General features: G+C 42.8%; 1 non-coding gene across 1 annotated transcript; it reads left to right on the forward strand.

The window, feature by feature from the left end:
* The first annotated feature begins 962 nt into the window (after positions 1–962).
* Positions 963–1,034, forward strand: TRNAC-ACA (transfer RNA cysteine (anticodon ACA)). Its single transcript has one exon. It is a non-coding gene; the product is annotated as a tRNA-Cys (tRNA).
* Positions 1,035–7,101: the final 6,067 nt, after the last annotated feature.

The raw sequence follows: 7,101 nt of genomic DNA on the forward strand, positions 1-7,101 counted from the left end.
TTCCTACTGTTCATGGGATTCTCAAGGCAAGAATACTGAAGTGGTTTGCCATTCCCTTCTCCAGTGGACTACATTCTGTTAGACCTCTCCACCATGACCCACCCATCTTGGTGGCCCCACACAGCATGGCTTGGTTTCACTGAGTTAGACCAGGCTGTGGTCTGTGTGATTAGACTGACTAGTTTTCTGTGATTATGGTTTCAGTGTGTCTGCCCTCTGATGCCCTCTCGCAAACCTACTGTGTTACTTGGGTTTCTCTTACCTTGAACGTGGAGTAGCTCTTGACAGCTGCTCCAGCAAAGTGCAGCCACTGCTCCTTACCTTGGAGGAGGGGTATCTCCTCATGGCCACCACTCCTGACCTTGAATGTGGAGTAGCTCCTCTCGGCCCTCCTGCACCTGCACAGCCACCGCTCCTTGGGTGTGGGGTTGCTCCTCCCGGCCACTGCCCCTGACCTCGGGCGTGGGGTAGCTCCTCTCATCTGTGCTTCTGCCCAGTCCATCGCAGCCAGCACGCTTCTGTTAGAACTGGACATGGAACAACAGACTGGTTCCAAATAGGAAAAGGAGTACACCAAGGCTGTATATTGTCACCCTGCTTATTTAACTTATATGCAGAGAACATCATGAGAAATGCTGGGCTGGAAGAAGCACAAGCTGGAATCAAGATTGCTGGGAGAAATATCAATAACCTCAGATATGCAGATGACACCACCCTTATGGCAGAAAGTGAAGAGGAACTAAAAAGCCTCTTGATGAAAGTGAAATAGGAGAGAGAAAAAGTTGGCTTAATGCTCAACATTCAGAAAATGAAGATCATGGCATCTGGTCTCATCACTTCATGGGAAATAGATGGGGAAACAGTAGAAAAAGTGTCAGACTTTATTTTTGGGGGCTCTAAAATCACTGCAGATGGTGATTTCAGCCATGAAATTAAAAGATACTTACTCCTTAGAAGGGACTTCCCTGGTGGCTCAGATGGTAAAGCGTCTGCCTACAATGCAGGAGACCCAGGTTCAATCCCTGGGTTGGGAAGATCTCCTGGAGAAGGAAATGGCAACCCACCCCAGTATGCTTGCCTGGAAAATCCCATGGGTGGAAGAGCCTGGTAGGCAACAGTCCACAGGGTCGCAAAGAGTCCGGACATGAATGAGCTACTTCACTTCACTTTCACTCCTTGGAAGGAAAGTTATGACCAACCTAGATAGCATATTCAAAAGCTGAGACATTACTTTGCCAACAAAGATCTGTCTAGTCAAGGCTATGGTTTTTCCAGGGGTCATGTATGGATGTGAGAGTTGGACTATGAAGAAGGCTGAGTGTTGAAGGATTGATGCTTTTGAACTATGGTGTTGGAGAAGACTCTCGAGAGTCCCTGGGACTGCAAGGAGATCCAACCAGTCCATTCTAAAGGAGGTCAGTCCTGGGTGTTCTTTGGAAGGACTGATGCTAAAGCTGAAACTCCAGTACTTTGGCCACATCATGCGAAGAGTTGACTCTTTGGAAAAGACTCTGATGCTGGGAGGGATTGGGGGCAGGAGAAGGGGACGACAGAGGATGAGATGGCTGGATGGCATCACTGACTCTATGGACATGAGTTTGAGTTAACTCTGGGAGTTGGTGATGGACAGGGAGGCCTGGAGTGCTGCGATTCATGGGGTTGCAAAGAGTTGGACGCGACTGAGCGACTGAACTGAACTGAACTGAATACTAAAAGGGATCATGAAGAGAGTGGCACAGAAAGAACAGTATGGTGTGATGGAAGCCTTATAAACTTTGAACAGAACCTTGTTTGAATCCGGTGTCTATCTGCTTCTTCATTTTATTACTAAGGAAATTACTTAACTTTTCTCAGCGATACTTTCCCTATTTAAAGCCCCCATCATAGACCCTGGCTCACAGTAAATGCTGCAGGCAGAATCTCCTGATTTCTTTTTGTGGCAGTTGAAAAATCACCACGTAGAGAGCTTTGTGAATCCTTCATCCATACTCTTTCATGCCAAAACTGCTTCTCCAACTTTTCCCTGATACAAAGATGAGCAACATGTGTAACTAGATCTGAAACACAGCCAGATTCCGGAACTGGCTTTGAATGAGGGCAAAGAGATTCAAGTTTTACAGAAGACGTACTATAGCCAAGGTATTAATTAGTGAAGAGAAGTGGTTATGCATAATCCCTTTCCATCATAATCTTCTTTCACAACAGGAAGCAATATATTTGCTCACCTTAAAAAGAAACCATGAGACAGCCAATCCTACAGATGTATTACAATGCTTTAGAGAGGATATAATTAGACAAAACACCTTGTATTAATGGACTGCCTCTGGGGTGGGGATGAGCCTGATTAGAGAATCTATCATTTCACTTGGTAACATTTATTGCATCTGCTTTTAGGAGTGAATTGGAAGATTTAATGAATGATTATAAACCTGAAAATAACATCCCATTATTTTTTAATAAAGAATGAATGACTGTAGACCAAGGTAATTCTGTTGTTTTCATTGGGAGGAGAGTTTGGGCTGATATTTAAGGCTCTGCTCAGCATTAAATTTGGAAAAGTGCAATTTAATTGGTAGGAGACAGTATAGGTTTGTGAAAATAAATCATGTCAAACATATTTGATTACTTCTTAAAATTAAATTGCTATTGAACTAGATAGAACAGGAATCAAGTAAATTCAGTACAACTGGACTTTTTTAAAAAGCCGCTTGACAGCATTCTTTATTAGTGTTAAACACAACACATTAGTTCCAGGTAGGTTTATGATAAAATAGTTAAGAGGTAATAGACAGTGGATGCTGGGATTGAAGAGTTATTGGGCTGGCCAAAAAATTCATTTGGGTGTTCTGTAAGATGAATGAACTTTTTGGCTAACTGAATAGAAAGAAGCATAGCTATTCTTTGGAATGGCTGGAAAATCACAAAATGCCAAAAGTGGAGGGCTTCAGAGGCAGATAGATTTGTGGTCAAAGATTGGCAGCACTAATTACTGGCTTTGTGATAAGTCATAACCTTTCTGAACTTCAATTTTCTCATCTCATAATATTAATAGTTACTTTCTAGGTAATTACCCAGAGTCTGTTGAGAAGAGCATAGAAGGTTTTAAAGAGTGGAACTCAGGACCTGGCATGTAGCAGGTATTCATGTAATGTTTCTTCCTCACTTTAGAACCCTGATGCCTCGGCAGCTTCCCCTAATCACACAGAACTCTAAGAAGTTTAGGGAGGGGATTGCTTCAATATTCGTGGGCTTTCCTGGTGGCTCAGTGGTAAAGAATCCACCTACCAATTCAGGAGACAAGAGTTCAGTCCCTGGGTCGGGAAGAACTCCTAGAGAAGGAAATGGCAACCCTCTCCAGCATTCTTGCCTGGGAAATCCCATGGACAGAGGAGCCTGGCGGGCTACAGTCCATGGGGTTGCAAAGAGTCAGATATGACCAAACAACAACAACTGCTTCAAACTTCAGTCGAGAGTCTGGGTAACATTAAGGGCCAATCTCTATGCGCCCTTGATCTCCTGGTACCCTATAATGTTTCAAGTATTTCTCTGAAAACACCTACTGAAGAGATCAGTACTGCAAAATCCAGCTTAGTTCTTTGAAAACAAGAAACTCAAAAACCTTTGCAAAAATTGTAAGAGAAAAGCTTCAACAAAAATCAATGAAAGTCTTTCAGGAAAGGCCATCTTAGTACTTTATGCTCCATGGTGAGATGTGGCAAGAAGCCTCATGTATACACTCTGCCACTCCCTTCTGTTAAGAATTCTCTGCCTGGTCTCTACATGCTACTGGAGTGTTTATCATTTTTTTTCTTTCTGTTCTTGCTTATTCATTACCTCCCCTCCTAGGAATGTAGGTAGATCATATGAAAATAACATTTTTTCTATACGGTTTATTGCTCTGTTCTGTGAGTTGTAAGTCCTTTGAATTGCTAGTCATGTTGCAGTTGCTAATCCATTGTAGGTTCCCAGATAAATATATTTAAATGAATTAATAGCTGACGGTGAGAACAGGAAGCAGCAAACTATGGCCCATCAGTCAGATCCAGTCTGCCACCTGCTTTGAACAGCCTACAAAAACCACAACTGTATTTATAATTTCTATGTTGCCTATGTCTGCTTTTATGCTATCATGGCATAATGTGGGGCCAGGTGACCTACAAAGTCTAAATAGTTGCTATCTGGAACTTGAGAGAAAAAGTCTGTCTACACCTGCTTTAGAAGTTAAGAATCCACAATGTGATCTCTTCGCAACCATTATCTTCAACATTGTGGCTCTCAAAAGCATTTTAATTAGACCAGAGGACTACCTTTGTTTGGTCTTTTAACAGCCCTTGCAAGGCGGCTCTTATTTCCTCTTATCTTGCAAATGAGGAAACTGGCATGCAGAGAAGTCACTGCCCTCAGAATACGGAGCTCAGCAGTGTCTGAGCTCAGATTCACCCTTCCCCAACCTATGACTCCAATGCCTTTGATTTTCACACTATACTAAGCTACTCTTATGTTTACCATAGGCATTTTAAGTGACCATGAGCAAGTCAGTTAAATTCTCAGTGTCTCCATTTCCTTTTCTTTCATGGGTTTAGGGTAAAAATGATCTGTTTAAAAACACAAAGCAAAACCAAAATCGAAAGTGCCTGAGCCTTGTTTTCCAAGTTTGGTTGCCATGAATTGTCCCTTTCTCTTTATTCTATTTCTTTCTTGGTTTGCTTGTTTTTAATTGAAGGGATTAGAGAGGGGCTGTGCTCATTTTTGACACTCACTGCTGACACTGAAATGGAGGGAATGTTTAAGAAACCAAGATAGAACCATTTCACAGGATAAACTCTGAGAGATTAGGCAAATGGGTTTCAAAGTGGAATATGAAATTTAATGTGGCTAAGTGATGCACTTCAGTAGAAATAATGCCTAGGCTAAGTACAGTTTAAATGGTGCTTAATTAGTTAATATGGCAGAGAAAAAAGATCCACGTGTACTCAGAGGATGAGCATTTACATTCTGGGTTCAGTGTGAGCAGGGGTGGGGGAAGCTAATGTGCTGTCAACTGGAGTGCAGAGGGCCATTCTGTTAGTCCTGGGATACCTGCCCTTTTAGGCTTCCCGGGTGTTAGTGGTGAAGAACCTACCTCCCAGTGCAGGAGATGTAAGAGATGCGAGTTCAGTCCCTGGGTTGGGAAGATCTCCTGGAGATGAGCACAGAAACCCACTTCACTATTCTTGCCTGGAGAATCCCATGGAGAGAAGTACCTGGTGGGCTACAGTCCATAGGGCTGCAAAGAGTCAGACACGACTGAAGCAATTTAGCACATACATGTGCACCTAGGCTTCTATAAGGCACTGATTAGAACACACCAAGGCATCTAGTCTAATTCTGGACTCATTAGATAGCAAAAGCGATGGAAAGTCTATTTCCAGGAACTAGAAATGACTGCCAAGAGCTTGAAGACTGTTTGGTAGCAAAGAATGTAACAAGGGGGAGACCTGAAGGTGAACCTCTTGGATCAAAGCCTCAAAGACCCAGTGGGATGGAGTCCCTCCTGCCCTCCCCACCCTCCTCCCATGCGGCAGCCCTGCTCTCATCACATGAGTTCAACCACATCTGTAGGATTCTACCCTCCAGTGTAATCAAGGCATTATAGCCCATCTACAGAAGGGACGGTGGTGCTTGAGTTTCTGTCTGTCCATGAGAAAGTCAACTTGTTGGGATCAGGGTCTTTTATCTTATTTACTGGGGCACTCCTAGACCTTACACCTTCCCTCTTCCTACACAGAATCTTTTTTTGCCCTCTGCTTTCTCCTTTTCTCTCTCTTTGGGAGGGAGGGAGGCTAAGTATAGCTTCATCATTAATTATGAAAGAGATCGAGGAAGGACAAAGATAGAAAAATCCAGGCAGCATGTTGATAGAGAGGTTTTATTGGGGAAAATGTGATGGGGGAGGAGTGGAAGAATGCCCTGCAATGGCCAATGATGTATGTGATCAAGCACAGTGGTGGGTTATGAATGGGGCCATCTGAATTTCTCAAGTTTATATACACAGAGGTTAAGTTGCTTTTTTCCTGATTAGTGGCTGTTGCATTGCATTTCTTTAAATGTCATCCCACTCTGGATCTGGATGCATGGATGATTAGAATCAGAAACATTTCATTGGTATCCTTGGTGCCCAGTAAGGTGCTAGGCAGATTGTGGAGATTAAATTATATTTTGAAAAAGCAAAATAATAAGAAGGAGAGGGGGTCATGTCAGCTGCAGAGGGATCTGATCGGAGATGGAACTATGCTCTGATACCCTTCTGTGTGTTTCAGGTCAACATTATAATTTAGCTGTGGACACCTAAAGCACCTTCAGGGTACGTAGCACACCTGGACATGATCTGGAAGCTAATCCAGTCTTAGGATGTCTTATATTGTCTTAGAACAGGACAGTCACTAAGGCGAACAGAGACTGAATTTTTCTTTTTTTCCCTTCCTTCCTCCCTCCCTTCCTCTCTTTCTCTTTCTTCCTTTCTTTTCCTCTCTCTTTCATTTTGTCTTTCTTTCAATAAAACTACTAAAAGAAAGGCACTAGATTTAAATCAATCACAAAAGCACTATAAAGTAGACCCAGATTACTGGAGAGTTTACTGATTAATTAACATTTGCCCAGTTCAGCATGCCCTTGTTAGAGAAAATTATGTAATGTCTGTATGCCACGTCTCTCCTTAAACACACACACACAAAAGCGGGAGGCATGGGCAACAGGAAGGAAGAATAACCTATACCAATAGCTGGATTTTTACTCTTTCTGGTCATAAATGTCTATTGAACACTGATTAGAAGGCATGAGAGTTATAAACAAGGCTGTGATCTCCTCAAAGGCACATATATTGTAGGGGAGGAGCGTATGCAAACAGCATGTTAATTATGAGAATATGGAAAGGGACCCAAGAAATAAAATGCCTGTGCCACTGAGTTTCAGCAGAAGGTAAAGACACATTTCACTGGTGATGGGGATAAAGGAGTTCAAGCCTTAGGTGATATTTGAATCACACCCTGGAGGGTAGTTAAAGGTCAGTGGACTGGCCGAGGGAGAAGCAGTGTAAGCTGAAGACAAGATGGGAGCACAGCA

Source organism: Ovis canadensis, chromosome 18 (assembly GCF_042477335.2).
Source record: "Ovis canadensis isolate MfBH-ARS-UI-01 breed Bighorn chromosome 18, ARS-UI_OviCan_v2, whole genome shotgun sequence".
Lineage (NCBI taxonomy): Eukaryota > Metazoa > Chordata > Mammalia > Artiodactyla > Bovidae > Ovis > Ovis canadensis.